General features: G+C 58.1%; 4 non-coding genes and 2 pseudogenes across 4 annotated transcripts; all 6 read right to left on the reverse strand.

The window, feature by feature from the left end:
- Positions 1-1,318: 1,318 nt before the first annotated feature.
- LOC140192093 (U2 spliceosomal RNA) lies at positions 1,319-1,529 on the reverse strand (annotated as a pseudogene).
- A 5,059-nt stretch (positions 1,530-6,588) lies between these two features.
- LOC140192103 (U2 spliceosomal RNA) lies at positions 6,589-6,720 on the reverse strand (annotated as a pseudogene).
- A 3,075-nt stretch (positions 6,721-9,795) lies between these two features.
- LOC140192134 (U2 spliceosomal RNA) lies at positions 9,796-9,986 on the reverse strand. Its single transcript, XR_011884089.1, has one exon. It is a non-coding gene; the product is annotated as a U2 spliceosomal RNA (small nuclear RNA).
- A 3,063-nt stretch (positions 9,987-13,049) lies between these two features.
- LOC140192135 (U2 spliceosomal RNA) lies at positions 13,050-13,240 on the reverse strand. Its single transcript, XR_011884090.1, has one exon. It is a non-coding gene; the product is annotated as a U2 spliceosomal RNA (small nuclear RNA).
- A 3,067-nt stretch (positions 13,241-16,307) lies between these two features.
- Positions 16,308-16,498, reverse strand: LOC140192136 (U2 spliceosomal RNA). Its single transcript, XR_011884091.1, has one exon. It is a non-coding gene; the product is annotated as a U2 spliceosomal RNA (small nuclear RNA).
- A 3,063-nt stretch (positions 16,499-19,561) lies between these two features.
- Positions 19,562-19,752, reverse strand: LOC140192137 (U2 spliceosomal RNA). Its single transcript, XR_011884092.1, has one exon. It is a non-coding gene; the product is annotated as a U2 spliceosomal RNA (small nuclear RNA).
- Positions 19,753-21,153: the final 1,401 nt, after the last annotated feature.

A 21,153-nucleotide genomic window follows, 5' to 3' on the forward strand; every position in this document is an offset into this window, starting at 1 on the left:
GGTGGAGTGGGTGGGCGCGTGTGCGCGCCGTGGAAGGAAAGGGGTACTGATTATGCCTTGGTTGTGAAACAGGAAACGGATCGGCGAAATGCCTGCCGGAGGGAGGCACAGTGCCGTGCGTGAAGCAGGGGCACGTGGACGGATGTGGCAATTGTGGAGACGTGCGCCAAAGCTGGACGCCGAGTAGGTAGGTGTAAGCATGAGACGTTTGAGTGATCTTGGGGTTTGGGACGTGATTCTGAGCGAGGCTAGAGATGCACTGCACTGCCGATGTATATTGGGGAGGTCTGAGTGGGTGGAGTGGGGGGTTGTGCCTCTGCCTTACCTTGAACGGTGGGCGGGGCTTTGGGCCTGGGGCAGGCAGACGCATCAGAGGAGGCCAGGAGGCCAGGCCAGGCCAGGGCAGGGCAGGTAGGCAGAGTTTTGCTGATGCTATGGCTAGGTGGTGATGCTTGTAGCTGGTCTGTCTGTCTGGGCAGGAGAGCAGCAGTCTTGGCAGTCTGGTGCAGGCGGGGAGGATGCAGGGTGCAGGAGCACCGGGCCCTGTTGTGCCGGCGGCGGCGGCGCCCCGTTGCTCTGTAGCCGGGCTCCATCGGATGCCTCCCTCCCTTCCTTCCTTCCTCCCTCCCGTCCGCGTGCCCTGGCTGCTGGCACACTTGAACGAGCCTGCCTGTCCGACAGGCTGGCTGGCTGCTGGTGAAATTGCAGCAGAGCCAGTGACTCGATATCGTTCGTTCCTTCCTTCCTTCCTTCCTTCCTTCCTTCCTTCCTTCCTTCGCCCGCCCGTCCATCCGTCCGTCCGTCCGTCCGTCGCGTCCTCCGTTGGCTTCAAGGAGCAGCTGAGAAGCCTGAGCCTGAGAAGTGGAGCGAGTGTGGCGGGACAGAAAAGGTCTTTCGGCCTGCTCCACTTCACTCTGCTTCTGTGCTTGGTGCAGGCAGCAGCCGAGTGAGCAGGCATCAGAATGAGTGCGCCGGTTGAGCAGTTTGCTTCAGGAATGAATGCCAAGGGGCATCTCTCATGAAGTTGCTGCCTTGCCTGCAGCACCTGATCTGGTTGCAGCCCGGATGTGCACTTGATCTTAGCCAAACGGCCCAGATATGATGCCCGTGCTGTTGTTGAGTTGTCTGCACATTGCGTGAGTGAGTGAGTGAGTGAGCTGTATCGACAGACAGACACAGACACAGGAGAGGTGTAGAGCAAGCAGCTCTCCTCTCTCTCCATGTGCGTGCATGCTTGTCTGTGCTGCTGTGCCGCCGCCGCCGCCTGATGGAGCTTTCGTCGTTTTTCTTTTCTTTGCTACTTTGAAATTCCCCAGAAGGGGAGTGCACCGTTCCCAGAGGCACTGCAATACCGGGTCGATGCGTGGAGTGGACGGAGCAAGCCCCTATTCCATCTCCCTGTTCCAAAAATCAATTTAATATATGGTCCCCAGATAAGGGACGTATCAGATATTAAACTGATAAGAACAGATTTTTTTTTTTTTTTTTTTTTTTTTATTTCAAAATATACTTTATTCAAAAATAAATATATACAATAAACCATTCAATAACTTTTCATCCTTTACATACGTTTCCATTATACTCAGTAAAATACCCGTGTTTATAGCCACCCACGTGGCACTCCAGTAGTTCAGCTTAGCATCTCATTGTTGAGGGGTATACTCCTCGCCCACCGACCCCTCCCCCTCCCACGGGTGGAGAAACCTATACTGTGGTCCTTCCCCACCGGGCCCTTGCGGTGGCTGCACCAAGTTTCAGTGCGTCCCTCAGCACGTACTCCTGCAGCCGAGAGTGTGCCAGTCGGCAGCATTCTCCCACGGACATCTCCATGTGCTGGTAGATGATCAAGTTTCGGGCTGACCAAAGAGCGTCTTTCACCGAGTTGATGATCTGCCAGCAGCACCGGATGTTGGTCTCCGTGTGCGTCCCCGGGAACAGCCCGTAGATCAGAGAGTCCTCTGTCACGCAGCTGCTGGGGATGAAACGTGACACTAGCCCGTCCATCCTCCTCCACACCCTCTTTGCGAACTGGCAGTGTGCAAAGAGGTGGGTCACAGACTCCTCCTCACTGCAGTCCTCCCGTGGGCAGTGGGGTGCGGAGACGACGTTCCGGGCGTACAGGAGGGCTCTGACTGGGAGGGCCCCTCTCACTGCCAGCCAGGCGAGGTCTTGGTGCCTGTTGGTGAGATCTGGCGATGAGGCATTTTGCCAGATGAACTGGACAGTCTGCTCAGGGAACCACCCCACTGTGTCCATCACGTCCTTCTCCTGCAGTGCCTGCAGGACACTTCGTGCCGACCACTGCCTGATGGCCTTGTGGTCAAAGGCGTTCTCCTGGAAGAACTTTGCTACGTGGGATAGGTATGCCGGCAACGACCAGCTGACTGGGGCGTTGCGCGGGAGTGGGGCCAGACCCATCCTTCGCAGCCAGGGCGACAGGTAGAACCTGGGCACATAGTGGTACTTGGTGCCCACATACCTGGGCTCTACACACAACCTGATGCAGCCACATACGAAGCTGGCCATCAGGGTGAGGGCGACATTGGGGACGTTCTTGCCCCCGTTGTCCAGGGACTTGTGCATGGCGGTCCGTCTCACCCGCTCCATCTTGGATCCCCAGACGAATCTGAAGACAGCCCGGGTGATTTCCGAGCTGTAGGAGCGGGGGACGGGCCAGACCTGCGCCAAGTACAGCAGCCCTGAGAGCACCTCACACCTGATGACCAGGTTCTTGCCCGTTATCGACAGGGAGCGCCCTCCCCACAGTCCCAGTTTCTGTTTCACCTTGGCAGTCCGCTCCTGCCAGTTCTTGTTGCACGCCTCCGCCCCTCCGAACCAGATCCCCAACACCTTCACGTGGTCAGACCTGATGGTGAAGGGGACGCTGGATCGGTCGGGCCAGTTGCCAAAGAGCATGGCTTCGCTCTTCGTGCGGTTGACCCTGGCCCCCGACGCTAGCTCGAACTGTTCGCAGGTGCCAATCAACCTGCGAACTGACCTCGGATCAGAGCAGAAGACGGTGACGTCGTCCATGTACAGGGAGGTTTTCACTTGGGTCCCTCCACTGCCTGGCAGCGTCACCCCTCTTATGCCCTCATCCCTCCTGATGGCTTCCACAAAGGGTTCTATGCAGCAGACAAACAAGACAGGGGAGAGGGGGCAGCCCTGCCTGACTCCAGACCTGATGGGGAAGCTGTCTGTTTCCCACCCGTTGACCTGGACTGCACTACGGATGTCTGTGTAGAGCAGTCTGATCCAATTCCGGATTCCCTCCCCAAATCCCATTTTGGAGAGCACGTCCGCCATGTACGTGTGCGATATCCTGTCGAAGGCTTTCTCCTGGTCCAAGCTGACCAGGCAGGCGTCCACCCCCCTGTCCTGCACGTAGGCGATGGTGTCCCTCAGCAGCGCGAGGCTGTCTGAGATCTTCCTGCCCGGTACAGCACAGGTTTGGTCCGGGTGGATCACCTGTCCCAGAGCAGACTTGACCCTGTTGGCGATAGCCTTGGACAGGATCTTGTAGTCCACATTCAGGAGAGAGATGGGTCTCCAATTCCTAATGTCCTCCCTTTCCCCCTTCTGCTTGTAGATGAGGGTGATGATGCCCTTCCTCATGGACTCAGACATACTGCCGGCCAGAAGCATAGCGTTGTACACTTCCAGCAGGTCTGGGCCCATCCAGTTCCACAGAGCCGAGTACAACTCGGCCGGTAAGCCGTCGCTTCCGGGAGTCTTACCCGACCCGAAGGAACGGATGGAGCCTGTCAGCTCGTCCAGGGTCAGTGGCTGATCCAGACTCTCCCGCTTGCCGTCGTCTAAGACCTGCGTGATAGACGACAGGAAGTTGCGGGAGGCTGTGGATTCTGTGGCCTTTTCCTCGTACAGACCGGCATAGAAGGACTTGCAGATCCTCAGTATGTCGGTCTGCGAGGACGCGACTGAGCCGTCCTCTTCCTTAAGGTTGTGGATCACAGAGCTCCCCCTGTGCACCTTTTGGAAGAAGAAGCGTGAGCACGTCTCGTCCTGCTCCACGGTTTGGACCCTTGATCGGAAGATGATCTTGGAGGATTCAGCGGCGAGGTGCTGGGCTTGCCGGCCCTTCACCTCTCGCAGTTCCTCCCTGACATCCACCCCCTTCGACTGCAGAAGGAGAAGTTGCTGCAACTCTGTCTGGAGTTTACGCAGTTCCCTCTGCTCCTGCCTTGCCTTCTGAATACCCTTGCGGATGAAGAACCTCTTAATGTTCTCCTTGGTGGCTTCCCACCAGTGAACCGGGGAATCAAAGAAGGCTTTCAAGGTTCTCCAACCTGTGTACTCCCTCTCTAGTTCCTCGATGTTCTCTGGGGTCAGCAGCTTTACGTTCAGCTTCCACGTCCCCCTGCCTGCCTTCTGGTCCTCCCGTAGGTGACAGGTGGCTCTCAGAAGGCAGTGGTCAGAGAAGAACACCGGCGTGACGTCAGTGGACCTGACCGTGAGGGACTCAGACAGGAAGAGGAAGTCGATCCGGGAGCGGGCTGAGCCGTCCGATCGTGTCCAGGTGGCTTGCGGCTGTGCTCCACCTGTGGGGGTGCCAAAGGCGTCGCGCAGCTTGGCTGTCTTCACCATTTCCCTCAGGAGTCTAGAGGTACTGTCTAGCCTGCCGTCGGCACTGCCGGGTCCTCCAGCCGCATCAATGGTGCAATTGAAGTCTCCGGCCAGAACGACCGGCTGGGTCGTCACCAGCAGCTGTGGGAGCTGCTCGAAGACGGCCAGCCGCTCGCTCCGCACGGGGGAGGCGTACATGTTGATCAGCCGGAGCGGAGTGCCCCGGTATTTGACGTCTGCTACCAGGAGGCGCCCCGCAACCACCTCTTTCACTTGGGTGATTGAGAAGTTGCCTCCCCGCAGCAGAATCCCCAGGCCAGAAGCGCGACAATCGTTGCCCCCCGACCACACCGACAAACCTTTTTTCCACCACCGTGACCACCTCCGGTAGTTACGGAGATGTGGTAGTCCACACTCCTGGAGGAAGGTCACATCGGCCTTTACAGTGTCCAGGTACTGGAGCGTGCTGACGCATCGCCCAGTACTCTTCAAACTTCGCACATTCAAGCACGCCAATTTAAGGTCTGCCATCGTTAAGTCTTTTATTTTGGCTGCTCTCCGTCCTCACTCTTGCCATCCTGAGCCTTCATCCCCACCGCCTTTGTGAAGTTTTCCACCTCCTGTGGGCTCAGGTACTGCTGGTAGTACTCCTCCGTGTGTGGCCGTTCTGGTTCTGGGTCTGGGCCCGGGGGGTTGCTGACTTCCTGGGCTGCTTCCCCTTCCGGCTGCTGGGTACCAGCCGTGGCTCTGCTCCCGGGTTCCCGGAGCTCTGTGCGTCTGCTGCTCTCCGCCTCCTGTACTTGGGGGGTGGCCAGCAGACTTTCTCCCCTCTCTCTCCTCCTCTCCACCTGTTCTGCCAGCCGCTTCTTCCGCCGGGGCTGCTGGCCTCCCCCAACTCCTTCCTCCTCTGAAGAGGACAGGGTACCAGGGGCTGCGTGGTTCCCTGCCCTTTTCTGGCGTTGCTCCGCCTTCTGTCGCTTGGCCGCCGCCTTTTGGGTCTTTTTTCGTTTCACGACCTTCCATTCGGTTTCCGCCTCAGCTCTCCCCTCCTCCATGGACTCCTGCTCGTCGTTTGCCTGGTCCTGGAGGGTCTGCAGTGGGGTGGCAGGTCTTGGGGTGCTTGCACCTTCCTCCCTGGTCTCGTCATCCGTCCTGTCGGGTGCCTCATCTGCAGCGCTGGCGGGTACGTCCGCATCAGCCTGGGCCCTTTCAGGGCCAGCACCTCCCCTGGTCGCCTGTGCGTAGGTGCCCCCACGCTTCGGGCAGGCTCTGTACAGGTGGCCGGCCTGTCCGCAGAGGTTGCAGGCCTTGGCCTGCGTGCAGTCTTTGGTCAGGTGGCCTTCCATTTTACAGTTCTTGCACATCACCACCCTGCACTGGGCTGCGATGTGCCCTTCCTTGCCGCAGTTTCGGCACACCCTGGGTTGTCCCGCGTACACCATGTACCCTCGGTTCCCTCCGATGGCGAAGACGGAGGGGGGGTGGATGATGCCGCCGTTGGAATCCAACCTCAGCTTCACCTTCACCTGCCGTTTGCTGGTCCAGATTCCCAGCCCGTCCTTCACGTCTGCTGGTGTTCCTACGCTCTCCACATACCGAGCGAGGAACGTAAGGACATCTACCACTGGCACGTGCGGGTTGAACATGTGCACCGTGATTGTCCTTTCCTGTTGCGTAGCCGTTGCAAAGAGGGGCTGTGCTTTCAGCAGCGACAGCGGCGCCTCTGTCCCCTTCAGCTGAAGCTGCTGGTACAGCTTCTGCCACCCTGCAGCCTGCCGGAAAGTGACATCGAAGAAGCCTGCGAAGTCCTGGACGCAGTAGATGTCATCGGGCGTAAATCCGCAGCAATCCAGCAAGACCTTCCGGATGAAGGTCTCTCGGGTGAAGCCGGTGCCCCCGTTCCGGTCTCGCACTGTCAGCCTGACAGTGTTCTTGATACCCTGGCCTCGAGCTGATGTACTGCTCGCTGCTGCCATCTTCTAACTCACTGCTGTCGTCGCTGGTATGGGGTGTTAGATTGGAGGCCAATCAGCATTAGGATCCACCCCTGCGTCAGCGCGAACTCTCCTCCTCCGCCTTCTGGTCTGATAAGAACAGATACTACACTTGATCTTAGCCAAAAGGCCGAGAAGCGATGCAGGCGGCCTCTTGAGTCGGCTACATCCTGCCTAGCCTCTGGTGTTTAGATTGAAGCAGGAGGCCTGGCAAAGACCTTGCTGCCCTGGCCCGCTGGCAGCTCTCCCCTAGGTTGTCTGGGATCGGTGGGTGTGCTGGACAGCTGTTGCCTACCTGGTCCGTCCTGAGTGCAACTTGTCAGAGGCTATGTAAAGCTGCCAGTGATCCACCAATCATCTGGGAGTGGGGCCGTACCTACGGGCGCCTACGTCACTGGCACACTGCCTACGTCAAGGCTGCCGGCTTCCTCGGCTGGCTCCCAGGTCGGTCTCAGAGGCTGGCTCAACTTGCACTGCTCTCCTGGTCGTGGGAGGCTGGTCACGCTGTCCTGTCTGCACAAAAGTCTGCAGGGGGAGTGGGAGCAGGCCGCTCGGCCCTTCAAGGGCGTCCCTGCACTCGGCAAAGAGAGCGCGCCTCTCGGCTTTGCGTGCCCCAGCTGGCTGGCGCATCCAGCTGAACGGTCTCCTTCGGAGGCTCTGCCCTCTCCGGGAGGGAGCGAGCGGATGGGACTGCACCGGGCGACAAAGGCAGAGGCCACGTGCGCCGCTCAAGACCGGTTACGAGGTTTGTGGACGTGGCCAAAGTCCGCGGGCAGAAAAGCCTCCTGGCAAGCTTGGGAATAGGAAGATGTCAGCTACAGGTGTGCCTGAGGAGAAACAATGGGTGTGCTCTCCAAGCCGAAGGCTGAAGTGCAGCCATTCACACCTCTGTGCCTTTATTTTGATGTGTGTGGAATTACAATTGTTGAGTGGCTTGAGTTTGTTTCATCTCACAGAAGCTGTAGACTTTGCGTCTGCACAGGCTATCATTGGACACAGTGGTGTCTTCTCCCCTGCTCCCCCACCACCTTTTTTTACCAGGGTGGATGGGGGTGGGTGGGTGTGTGTGTGTGTCTGTCTGTCTCTCTGTGTCTGTCTCTGTCTCTCTCACCCACCGACACAAACACACATGGAATGCTGAGGGATCTGGCAGGGTCGGTCTGTCTCTCTCTCTCACTCACTCAATCTCACACACACACAGAGTCACAGACACACGTGCACACGGGGGTGTGTGGGGGTGGGTGTGTGTGTGTGTTTGTGTGTGTGTGTGTGTCTGTCTCTCTGTGTCTGTCTCTGTCTCTGTCTCTCTCACCCACCGACACAAACACACATGGAATGCTGAGGGATCTGGCAGGGTCTGTCTCTCTCTCTCACTCAATCTCACACACACACAGAGTCACAGACACACGTGCACACGGGGGTGTGTGGAGGTGGGTGGGTGTGTGTGTGTGTGTGTGTGTGTGTCTGTCTGTCTCTCTGTCTCTGTCTCTGTCTCTCTCACCCACCGACACAAACACACATGGAATGCTGAGGGATCTGGCAGGGTCTGTCTCTCTCTCTCTCACTCACTCACTCACTCACTCACTCACTCACTCACTCACTCAATCTCTCTCTCTCACACACACACACACACACACAGAGTCACAGACACACGTGCACACGGAGTGCTGAGGGATCTGCCAAGCTGTACAGAGGGCAGTAAAGGGAGAAGGGCCGAGGCCCTTCATTATGCCTCTGTGCTGACGCCTGAGCAGACTGACTGGTTTTGCAGCGGGGTGGGTGCACGGATGTAGAAACAGGAGGGAGGGCACGGCAGGAGGGAAATGTGTCGCGGGCTGACGGCGGCCCTGTGCCCCACTGCTCTGCAGGTGCGTTTTTGGCCGGCATGGCTCAGTGGTGGAGTGGGTGGGCGCGTGTGCGCGCCGTGGAAGGAAAGGGGTACTGATTATGCCTTGGTTGTGAAACAGGAAACGGATCGGCGAAATGCCTGCCGGAGGGAGGCACAGTGCCGTGCGTGAAGCAGGGGCACGTGGACGGATGTGGCAATTGTGGAGACGTGCGCCAAAGCTGGACGCCGAGTAGGTAGGTGTAAGCATGAGACGTTTGAGTGATCTTGGGGTTTGGGACGTGATTCTGAGCGAGGCTAGAGATGCACTGCACTGCCGATGTATATTGGGGAGGTCTGAGTGGGTGGAGTGGGGGGTTGTGCCTCTGCCTTACCTTGAACGGTGGGCGGGGCTTTGGGGCTGGGGCAGGCAGACGCATCAGAGGAGGCCAGGAGGCCAGGCCAGGCCAGGGCAGGGCAGGTAGGCAGAGTTTTGCTGATGCTATGGCTAGGTGGTGATGCTTGTAGCTGGTCTGTCTGTCTGGGCAGGAGAGCAGCAGTCTTGGCAGTCTGGTGCAGGCGGGGAGGATGCAGGGTGCAGGAGCAGGTGCAGGAGCACCGGGCCCTGTTGTGCCGGCGGCGGCGGCGCCCCGTTGCTCTGTAGCCGGGCTCCATCGGATGCCTCCCTCCCTTCCTTCCTTCCTCCCTCCCGTCCGCGTGCCCTGGCTGCTGGCACACTTGAACGAGCCTGCCTGTCCGACAGGCTGGCTGGCTGCTGGTGAAATTGCAGCAGAGCCAGTGACTCGATATCGTTCGTTCCTTCCTTCCTTCCTTCCTTCCTTCCTTCGCCCGCCCGTCCATCCGTCCGTCCGTCCGTCCGTCCGTCGCGTCCTCCGTTGGCTTCAAGGAGCAGCTGAGAAGCCTGAGCCTGAGAAGTGGAGCGAGTGTGGCGGGACAGAAAAGGTCTTTCGGCCTGCTCCACTTCACTCTGCTTCTGTGCTTGGTGCAGGCAGCAGCCGAGTGAGCAGGCATCAGAATGAGTGCGCCGGTTGAGCAGTTTGCTTCAGGAATGAATGCCAAGGGGCATCTCTCATGAAGTTGCTGCCTTGCCTGCAGCACCTGATCTGGTTGCAGCCCGGATGTGCACTTGATCTTAGCCAAACGGCCCAGATATGATGCCCGTGCTGTTGTTGAGTTGTCTGCACATTGCGTGAGTGAGTGAGTGAGTGAGCTGTATCGACAGACAGACACAGACACAGGAGAGGTGTAGAGCAAGCAGCTCTCCTCTCTCTCCATGTGCGTGCATGCTTGTCTGTGCTGCTGTGCCGCCGCCGCCGCCTGATGGAGCTTTCGTCGTTTTTCTTTTCTTTGCTACTTTGAAATTCCCCAGAAGGGGAGTGCACCGTTCCCAGAGGCACTGCAATACCGGGTCGATGCGTGGAGTGGACGGAGCAAGCCCCTATTCCATCTCCCTGTTCCAAAAATCAATTTAATATATGGTCCCCAGATAAGGGACGTATCAGATATTAAACTGATAAGAACAGATACTACACTTGATCTTAGCCAAAAGGCCGAGAAGCGATGCAGGCGGCCTCTTGAGTCGGCTACATCCTGCCTAGCCTCTGGTGTTTAGATTGAAGCAGGAGGCCTGGCAAAGACCTTGCTGCCCTGGCCCGCTGGCAGCTCTCCCCTAGGTTGTCTGGGATCGGTGGGTGTGCTGGACAGCTGTTGCCTACCTGGTCCGTCCTGAGTGCAACTTGTCAGAGGCTATGTAAAGCTGCCAGTGATCCACCAATCATCTGGGAGTGGGGCCGTACCTACGGGCGCCTACGTCACTGGCACACTGCCTACGTCAAGGCTGCCGGCTTCCTCGGCTGGCTCCCAGGTCGGTCTCAGAGGCTGGCTCAACTTGCACTGCTCTCCTGGTCGTGGGAGGCTGGTCACGCTGTCCTGTCTGCACAAAAGTCTGCAGGGGGAGTGGGAGCAGGCCGCTCGGCCCTTCAAGGGCGTCCCTGCACTCGGCAAAGAGAGCGCGCCTCTCGGCTTTGCGTGCCCCAGCTGGCTGGCGCATCCAGCTGAACGGTCTCCTTCGGAGGCTCTGCCCTCTCCGGGAGGGAGCGAGCGGATGGGACTGCACCGGGCGACAAAGGCAGAGGCCACGTGCGCCGCTCAAGACCGGTTACGAGGTTTGTGGACGTGGCCAAAGTCCGCGGGCAGAAAAGCCTCCTGGCAAGCTTGGGAATAGGAAGATGTCAGCTACAGGTGTGCCTGAGGAGAAACAATGGGTGTGCTCTCCAAGCCGAAGGCTGAAGTGCAGCCATTCACACCTCTGTGCCTTTATTTTGATGTGTGTGGAATTACAATTGTTGAGTGGCTTGAGTTTGTTTCATCTCACAGAAGCTGTAGACTTTGCGTCTGCACAGGCTATCATTGGACACAGTGGTGTCTTCTCCCCTGCTCCCCCACCACCTTTTTTTACCAGGGTGGATGGGGGTGGGTGGGTGTGTGTGTGTGTCTGTCTGTCTCTCTGTGTCTGTCTCTGTCTCTCTCACCCACCGACACAAACACACATGGAATGCTGAGGGATCTGGCAGGGTCGGTCTGTCTCTCTCTCTCACTCACTCAATCTCACACACACACAGAGTCACAGACACACGTGCACACGGGGGTGTGTGGGGGTGGGTGTGTGTGTGTGTTTGTGTGTGTGTGTGTGTCTGTCTCTCTGTGTCTGTCTCTGTCTCTGTCTCTCTCACCCACCGACACAAACACACATGGAATGCTGAGGGATCTGGCAGGGTCTGTCTCTCTCTCTCACTCAATCTCACACACACACAGAGTCACAGACACACGTGCACACGGGGGTGTGTGGAGGTGGGTGGGTGTGTGTGTGTGTGTGTGTGTGTGTCTGTCTGTCTCTCTGTCTCTGTCTCTGTCTCTCTCACCCACCGACACAAACACACATGGAATGCTGAGGGATCTGGCAGGGTCTGTCTCTCTCTCTCTCACTCACTCACTCACTCACTCACTCACTCACTCACTCACTCAATCTCTCTCTCTCACACACACACACACACACACAGAGTCACAGACACACGTGCACACGGAGTGCTGAGGGATCTGCCAAGCTGTACAGAGGGCAGTAAAGGGAGAAGGGCCGAGGCCCTTCATTATGCCTCTGTGCTGACGCCTGAGCAGACTGACTGGTTTTGCAGCGGGGTGGGTGCACGGATGTAGAAACAGGAGGGAGGGCACGGCAGGAGGGAAATGTGTCGCGGGCTGACGGCGGCCCTGTGCCCCACTGCTCTGCAGGTGCGTTTTTGGCCGGCATGGCTCAGTGGTGGAGTGGGTGGGCGCGTGTGCGCGCCGTGGAAGGAAAGGGGTACTGATTATGCCTTGGTTGTGAAACAGGAAACGGATCGGCGAAATGCCTGCCGGAGGGAGGCACAGTGCCGTGCGTGAAGCAGGGGCACGTGGACGGATGTGGCAATTGTGGAGACGTGCGCCAAAGCTGGACGCCGAGTAGGTAGGTGTAAGCATGAGACGTTTGAGTGATCTTGGGGTTTGGGACGTGATTCTGAGCGAGGCTAGAGATGCACTGCACTGCCGATGTATATTGGGGAGGTCTGAGTGGGTGGAGTGGGGGGTTGTGCCTCTGCCTTACCTTGAACGGTGGGCGGGGCTTTGGGCCTGGGGCAGGCAGACGCATCAGAGGAGGCCAGGAGGCCAGGCCAGGCCAGGGCAGGGCAGGTAGGCAGAGTTTTGCTGATGCTATGGCTAGGTGGTGATGCTTGTAGCTGGTCTGTCTGTCTGGGCAGGAGAGCAGCAGTCTTGGCAGTCTGGTGCAGGCGGGGAGGATGCAGGGTGCAGGAGCACCGGGCCCTGTTGTGCCGGCGGCGGCGGCGCCCCGTTGCTCTGTAGCCGGGCTCCATCGGATGCCTCCCTCCCTTCCTTCCTTCCTCCCTCCCGTCCGCGTGCCCTGGCTGCTGGCACACTTGAACGAGCCTGCCTGTCCGACAGGCTGGCTGGCTGCTGGTGAAATTGCAGCAGAGCCAGTGACTCGATATCGTTCGTTCCTTCCTTCCTTCCTTCCTTCCTTCCTTCGCCCGCCCGTCCATCCGTCCGTCCGTCCGTCCGTCCGTCGCGTCCTCCGTTGGCTTCAAGGAGCAGCTGAGAAGCCTGAGCCTGAGAAGTGGAGCGAGTGTGGCGGGACAGAAAAGGTCTTTCGGCCTGCTCCACTTCACTCTGCTTCTGTGCTTGGTGCAGGCAGCAGCCGAGTGAGCAGGCATCAGAATGAGTGCGCCGGTTGAGCAGTTTGCTTCAGGAATGAATGCCAAGGGGCATCTCTCATGAAGTTGCTGCCTTGCCTGCAGCACCTGATCTGGTTGCAGCCCGGATGTGCACTTGATCTTAGCCAAACGGCCCAGATATGATGCCCGTGCTGTTGTTGAGTTGTCTGCACATTGCGTGAGTGAGTGAGTGAGTGAGCTGTATCGACAGACAGACACAGACACAGGAGAGGTGTAGAGCAAGCAGCTCTCCTCTCTCTCCATGTGCGTGCATGCTTGTCTGTGCTGCTGTGCCGCCGCCGCCGCCTGATGGAGCTTTCGTCGTTTTTCTTTTCTTTGCTACTTTGAAATTCCCCAGAAGGGGAGTGCACCGTTCCCAGAGGCACTGCAATACCGGGTCGATGCGTGGAGTGGACGGAGCAAGCCCCTATTCCATCTCCCTGTTCCAAAAATCAATTTAATATATGGTCCCCAGATAAGGGACGTATCAGATATTAAACTGATAAGAACAGATACTACACTTGATCTTAGCCAAAAGGCCGAGAAGCGATGCAGGCGGCCTCTTGAGTCGGCTACATCCTGCCTAGCCTCTGGTGTTTAGATTGAAGCAGGAGGCCTGGCAAAGACCTTGCTGCCCTGGCCCGCTGGCAGCTCTCCCCTAGGTTGTCTGGGATCGGTGGGTGTGCTGGACAGCTGTTGCCTACCTGGTCCGTCCTGAGTGCAACTTGTCAGAGGCTATGTAAAGCTGCCAGTGATCCACCAATCATCTGGGAGTGGGGCCGTACCTACGGGCGCCTACGTCACTGGCACACTGCCTACGTCAAGGCTGCCGGCTTCCTCGGCTGGCTCCCAGGTCGGTCTCAGAGGCTGGCTCAACTTGCACTGCTCTCCTGGTCGTGGGAGGCTGGTCACGCTGTCCTGTCTGCACAAAAGTCTGCAGGGGGAGTGGGAGCAGGCCGCTCGGCCCTTCAAGGGCGTCCCTGCACTCGGCAAAGAGAGCGCGCCTCTCGGCTTTGCGTGCCCCAGCTGGCTGGCGCATCCAGCTGAACGGTCTCCTTCGGAGGCTCTGCCCTCTCCGGGAGGGAGCGAGCGGATGGGACTGCACCGGGCGACAAAGGCAGAGGCCACGTGCGCCGCTCAAGACCGGTTACGAGGTTTGTGGACGTGGCCAAAGTCCGCGGGCAGAAAAGCCTCCTGGCAAGCTTGGGAATAGGAAGATGTCAGCTACAGGTGTGCCTGAGGAGAAACAATGGGTGTGCTCTCCAAGCCGAAGGCTGAAGTGCAGCCATTCACACCTCTGTGCCTTTATTTTGATGTGTGTGGAATTACAATTGTTGAGTGGCTTGAGTTTGTTTCATCTCACAGAAGCTGTAGACTTTGCGTCTGCACAGGCTATCATTGGACACAGTGGTGTCTTCTCCCCTGCTCCCCCACCACCTTTTTTTACCAGGGTGGATGGGGGTGGGTGGGTGTGTGTGTGTGTCTGTCTGTCTCTCTGTGTCTGTCTCTGTCTCTCTCACCCACCGACACAAACACACATGGAATGCTGAGGGATCTGGCAGGGTCGGTCTGTCTCTCTCTCTCACTCACTCAATCTCACACACACACAGAGTCACAGACACACGTGCACACGGGGGTGTGTGGGGGTGGGTGTGTGTGTGTGTTTGTGTGTGTGTGTGTGTCTGTCTCTCTGTGTCTGTCTCTGTCTCTGTCTCTCTCACCCACCGACACAAACACACATGGAATGCTGAGGGATCTGGCAGGGTCTGTCTCTCTCTCTCACTCAATCTCACACACACACAGAGTCACAGACACACGTGCACACGGGGGTGTGTGGGGGTGGGTGTGTGTGTGTGTTTGTGTGTGTGTGTGTGTCTGTCTCTCTGTGTCTGTCTCTGTCTCTGTCTCTCTCACCCACCGACACAAACACACATGGAATGCTGAGGGATCTGGCAGGGTCTGTCTCTCTCTCTCTCACTCACTCACTCACTCACTCACTCACTCACTCACTCACTCAATCTCTCTCTCTCACACACACACACACACACACAGAGTCACAGACACACGTGCACACGGAGTGCTGAGGGATCTGCCAAGCTGTACAGAGGGCAGTAAAGGGAGAAGGGCCGAGGCCCTTCATTATGCCTCTGTGCTGACGCCTGAGCAGACTGACTGGTTTTGCAGCGGGGTGGGTGCACGGATGTAGAAACAGGAGGGAGGGCACGGCAGGAGGGAAATGTGTCGCGGGCTGACGGCGGCCCTGTGCCCCACTGCTCTGCAGGTGCGTTTTTGGCCGGCATGGCTCAGTGGTGGAGTGGGTGGGCGCGTGTGCGCGCCGTGGAAGGAAAGGGGTACTGATTATGCCTTGGTTGTGAAACAGGAAACGGATCGGCGAAATGCCTGCCGGAGGGAGGCACAGTGCCGTGCGTGAAGCAGGGGCACGTGGACGGATGTGGCAATTGTGGAGACGTGCGCCAAAGCTGGACGCCGAGTAGGTAGGTGTAAGCATGAGACGTTTGAGTGATCTTGGGGTTTGGGACGTGATTCTGAGCGAGGCTAGAGATGCACTGCACTGCCGATGTATATTGGGGAGGTCTGAGTGGGTGGAGTGGGGGGTTGTGCCTCTGCCTTACCTTGAACGGTGGGCGGGGCTTTGGGCCTGGGGCAGGCAGACGCATCAGAGGAGGCCAGGAGGCCAGGCCAGGCCAGGGCAGGGCAGGTAGGCAGAGTTTTGCTGATGCTATGGCTAGGTGGTGATGCTTGTAGCTGGTCTGTCTGTCTGGGCAGGAGAGCAGCAGTCTTGGCAGTCTGGTGCAGGCGGGGAGGATGCAGGGTGCAGGAGCACCGGGCCCTGTTGTGCCGGCGGCGGCGGCGCCCCGTTGCTCTGTAGCCGGGCTCCATCGGATGCCTCCCTCCCTTCCTTCCTTCCTCCCTCCCGTCCGCGTGCCCTGGCTGCTGGCACACTTGAACGAGCCTGCCTGTCCGACAGGCTGGCTGGCTGCTGGTGAAATTGCAGCAGAGCCAGTGACTCGATATCGTTCGTTCCTTCCTTCCTTCCTTCCTTCCTTCCTTCGCCCGCCCGTCCATCCGTCCGTCCGTCCGTCCGTCCGTCGCGTCCTCCGTTGGCTTCAAGGAGCAGCTGAGAAGCCTGAGCCTGAGAAGTGGAGCGAGTGTGGCGGGACAGAAAAGGTCTTTCGGCCTGCTCCACTTCACTCTGCTTCTGTGCTTGGTGCAGGCAGCAGCCGAGTGAGCAGGCATCAGAATGAGTGCGCCGGTTGAGCAGTTTGCTTCAGGAATGAATGCCAAGGGGCATCTCTCATGAAGTTGCTGCCTTGCCTGCAGCACCTGATCTGGTTGCAGCCCGGATGTGCACTTGATCTTAGCCAAACGGCCCAGATATGATGCCCGTGCTGTTGTTGAGTTGTCTGCACATTGCGTGAGTGAGTGAGTGAGTGAGCTGTATCGACAGACAGACACAGACACAGGAGAGGTGTAGAGCAAGCAGCTCTCCTCTCTCTCCATGTGCGTGCATGCTTGTCTGTGCTGCTGTGCCGCCGCCGCCGCCTGATGGAGCTTTCGTCGTTTTTCTTTTCTTTGCTACTTTGAAATTCCCCAGAAGGGGAGTGCACCGTTCCCAGAGGCACTGCAATACCGGGTCGATGCGTGGAGTGGACGGAGCAAGCCCCTATTCCATCTCCCTGTTCCAAAAATCAATTTAATATATGGTCCCCAGATAAGGGACGTATCAGATATTAAACTGATAAGAACAGATACTACACTTGATCTTAGCCAAAAGGCCGAGAAGCGATGCAGGCGGCCTCTTGAGTCGGCTACATCCTGCCTAGCCTCTGGTGTTTAGATTGAAGCAGGAGGCCTGGCAAAGACCTTGCTGCCCTGGCCCGCTGGCAGCTCTCCCCTAGGTTGTCTGGGATCGGTGGGTGTGCTGGACAGCTGTTGCCTACCTGGTCCGTCCTGAGTGCAACTTGTCAGAGGCTATGTAAAGCTGCCAGTGATCCACCAATCATCTGGGAGTGGGGCCGTACCTACGGGCGCCTACGTCACTGGCACACTGCCTACGTCAAGGCTGCCGGCTTCCTCGGCTGGCTCCCAGGTCGGTCTCAGAGGCTGGCTCAACTTGCACTGCTCTCCTGGTCGTGGGAGGCTGGTCACGCTGTCCTGTCTGCACAAAAGTCTGCAGGGGGAGTGGGAGCAGGCCGCTCGGCCCTTCAAGGGCGTCCCTGCACTCGGCAAAGAGAGCGCGCCTCTCGGCTTTGCGTGCCCCAGCTGGCTGGCGCATCCAGCTGAACGGTCTCCTTCGGAGGCTCTGCCCTCTCCGGGAGGGAGCGAGCGGATGGGACTGCACCGGGCGACAAAGGCAGAGGCCACGTGCGCCGCTCAAGACCGGTTACGAGGTTTGTGGACGTGGCCAAAGTCCGCGGGCAGAAAAGCCTCCTGGCAAGCTTGGGAATAGGAAGATGTCAGCTACAGGTGTGCCTGAGGAGAAACAATGGGTGTGCTCTCCAAGCCGAAGGCTGAAGTGCAGCCATTCACACCTCTGTGCCTTTATTTTGATGTGTGTGGAATTACAATTGTTGAGTGGCTTGAGTTTGTTTCATCTCACAGAAGCTGTAGACTTTGCGTCTGCACAGGCTATCATTGGACACAGTGGTGTCTTCTCCCCTGCTCCCCCACCACCTTTTTTTACCAGGGTGGATGGGGGTGGGTGGGTGTGTGTGTGTGTCTGTCTGTCTCTCTGTGTCTGTCTCTGTCTCTCTCACCCACCGACACAAACACACATGGAATGCTGAGGGATCTGGCAGGGTCGGTCTGTCTCTCTCTCTCACTCACTCAATCTCACACACACACAGAGTCACAGACACACGTGCACACGGGGGTGTGTGGGGGTGGGTGTGTGTGTGTGTTTGTGTGTGTGTGTGTGTCTGTCTCTCTGTGTCTGTCTCTGTCTCTGTCTCTCTCACCCACCGACACAAACACACATGGAATGCTGAGGGATCTGGCAGGGTCTGTCTCTCTCTCTCACTCAATCTCACACACACACAGAGTCACAGACACACGTGCACACGGGGGTGTGTGGAGGTGGGTGGGTGTGTGTGTGTGTGTGTGTGTGTGTCTGTCTGTCTCTCTGTCTCTGTCTCTGTCTCTCTCACCCACCGACACAAACACACATGGAATGCTGAGGGATCTGGCAGGGTCTGTCTCTCTCTCTCTCACTCACTCACTCACTCACTCACTCACTCACTCACTCACTCAATCTCTCTCTCTCACACACACACACACACACACAGAGTCACAGACACACGTGCACACGGAGTGCTGAGGGATCTGCCAAGCTGTACAGAGGGCAGTAAAGGGAGAAGGGCCGAGGCCCTTCATTATGCCTCTGTGCTGACGCCTGAGCAGACTGACTGGTTTTGCAGCGGGGTGGGTGCACGGATGTAGAAACAGGAGGGAGGGCACGGCAGGAGGGAAATGTGTCGCGGGCTGACGGCGGCCCTGTGCCCCACTGCTCTGCAGGTGCGTTTTTGGCCGGCATGGCTCAGTGGTGGAGTGGGTGGGCGCGTGTGCGCGCCGTGGAAGGAAAGGGGTACTGATTATGCCTTGGTTGTGAAACAGGAAACGGATCGGCGAAATGCCTGCCGGAGGGAGGCACAGTGCCGTGCGTGAAGCAGGGGCACGTGGACGGATGTGGCAATTGTGGAGACGTGCGCCAAAGCTGGACGCCGAGTAGGTAGGTGTAAGCATGAGACGTTTGAGTGATCTTGGGGTTTGGGACGTGATTCTGAGCGAGGCTAGAGATGCACTGCACTGCCGATGTATATTGGGGAGGTCTGAGTGGGTGGAGTGGGGGGTTGTGCCTCTGCCTTACCTTGAACGGTGGGCGGGGCTTTGGGCCTGGGGCAGGCAGACGCATCAGAGGAGGCCAGGAGGCCAGGCCAGGCCAGGGCAGGGCAGGTAGGCAGAGTTTTGCTGATGCTATGGCTAGGTGGTGATGCTTGTAGCTGGTCTGTCTGTCTGGGCAGGAGAGCAGCAGTCTTGGCAGTCTGGTGCAGGCGGGGAGGATGCAGGGTGCAGGAGCACCGGGCCCTGTTGTGCCGGCGGCGGCGGCGCCCCGTTGCTCTGTAGCCGGGCTCCATCGGATGCCTCCCTCCCTTCCTTCCTTCCTCCCTCCCGTCCGCGTGCCCTGGCTGCTGGCACACTTGAACGAGCCTGCCTGTCCGACAGGCTGGCTGGCTGCTGGTGAAATTGCAGCAGAGCCAGTGACTCGATATCGTTCGTTCCTTCCTTCCTTCCTTCCTTCCTTCCTTCGCCCGCCCGTCCATCCGTCCGTCCGTCCGTCCGTCCGTCGCGTCCTCCGTTGGCTTCAAGGAGCAGCTGAGAAGCCTGAGCCTGAGAAGTGGAGCGAGTGTGGCGGGACAGAAAAGGTCTTTCGGCCTGCTCCACTTCACTCTGCTTCTGTGCTTGGTGCAGGCAGCAGCCGAGTGAGCAGGCATCAGAATGAGTGCGCCGGTTGAGCAGTTTGCTTCAGGAATGAATGCCAAGGGGCATCTCTCATGAAGTTGCTGCCTTGCCTGCAGCACCTGATCTGGTTGCAGCCCGGATGTGCACTTGATCTTAGCCAAACGGCCCAGATATGATGCCCGTGCTGTTGTTGAGTTGTCTGCACATTGCGTGAGTGAGTGAGTGAGTGAGCTGTATCGACAGACAGACACAGACACAGGAGAGGTGTAGAGCAAGCAGCTCTCCTCTCTCTCCATGTGCGTGCATGCTTGTCTGTGCTGCTGTGCCGCCGCCGCCGCCTGATGGAGCTTTCGTCGTTTTTCTTTTCTTTGCTACTTTGAAATTCCCCAGAAGGGGAGTGCACCGTTCCCAGAGGCACTGCAATACCGGGTCGATGCGTGGAGTGGACGGAGCAAGCCCCTATTCCATCTCCCTGTTCCAAAAATCAATTTAATATATGGTCCCCAGATAAGGGACGTATCAGATATTAAACTGATAAGAACAGATACTACACTTGATCTTAGCCAAAAGGCCGAGAAGCGATGCAGGCGGCCTCTTGAGTCGGCTACATCCTGCCTAGCCTCTGGTGTTTAGATTGAAGCAGGAGGCCTGGCAAAGACCTTGCTGCCCTGGCCCGCTGGCAGCTCTCCCCTAGGTTGTCTGGGATCGGTGGGTGTGCTGGACAGCTGTTGCCTACCTGGTCCGTCCTGAGTGCAACTTGTCAGAGGCTATGTAAAGCTGCCAGTGATCCACCAATCATCTGGGAGTGGGGCCGTACCTACGGGCGCCTACGTCACTGGCACACTGCCTACGTCAAGGCTGCCGGCTTCCTCGGCTGGCTCCCAGGTCGGTCTCAGAGGCTGGCTCAACTTGCACTGCTCTCCTGGTCGTGGGAGGCTGGTCACGCTGTCCTGTCTGCACAAAAGTCTGCAGGGGGAGTGGGAGCAGGCCGCTCGGCCCTTCAAGGGCGTCCCTGCACTCGGCAAAGAGAGCGCGCCTCTCGGCTTTGCGTGCCCCAGCTGGCTGGCGCATCCAGCTGAACGGTCTCCTTCGGAGGCTCTGCCCTCTCCGGGAGGGAGCGAGCGGATGGGACTGCACCGGGCGACAAAGGCAGAGGCCACGTGCGCCGCTCAAGACCGGTTACGAGGTTTGTGGACGTGGCCAAAGTCCGCGGGCAGAAAAGCCTCCTGGCAAGCTTGGGAATAGGAAGATGTCAGCTACAGGTGTGCCTGAGGAGAAACAATGGGTGTGCTCTCCAAGCCGAAGGCTGAAGTGCAGCCATTCACACCTCTGTGCCTTTATTTTGATGTGTGTGGAATTACAATTGTTGAGTGGCTTGAGTTTGTTTCATCTCACAGAAGCTGTAGACTTTGCGTCTGCACAGGCTATCATTGGACACAGTGGTGTCTTCTCCCCTGCTCCCCCACCACCTTTTTTTACCAGGGTGGATGGGGGTGGGTGGGTGTGTGTGTGTGTCTGTCTGTCTCTCTGTGTCTGTCTCTGTCTCTCTCACCCACCGACACAAACACACATGGAATGCTGAGGGATCTGGCAGGGTCGGTCTGTCTCTCTCTCTCACTCACTCAATCTCACACACACACAGAGTCACAGACACACGTGCACACGGGGGTGTGTGGGGGTGGGTGTGTGTGTGTGTTTGTGTGTGTGTGTGTGTCTGTCTCTCTGTGTCTGTCTCTGTCTCTGTCTCTCTCACCCACCGACACAAACACACATGGAATGCTGAGGGATCTGGCAGGGTCTGTCTCTCTCTCTCACTCAATCTCACACACACACAGAGTCACAGACACACGTGCACACGGGGGTGTGTGGAGGTGGGTGGGTGTGTGTGTGTGTGTGTGTGTGTGTCTGTCTGTCTCTCTGTCTCTGTCTCTGTCTCTCTCACCCACCGACACAAACACACATGGAATGCTGAGGGATCTGGCAG

Source organism: Mobula birostris (genome assembly GCF_030028105.1).
Source record: "Mobula birostris isolate sMobBir1 chromosome 11 unlocalized genomic scaffold, sMobBir1.hap1 SUPER_11_unloc_1, whole genome shotgun sequence".
Lineage (NCBI taxonomy): Eukaryota > Metazoa > Chordata > Chondrichthyes > Myliobatiformes > Myliobatidae > Mobula > Mobula birostris.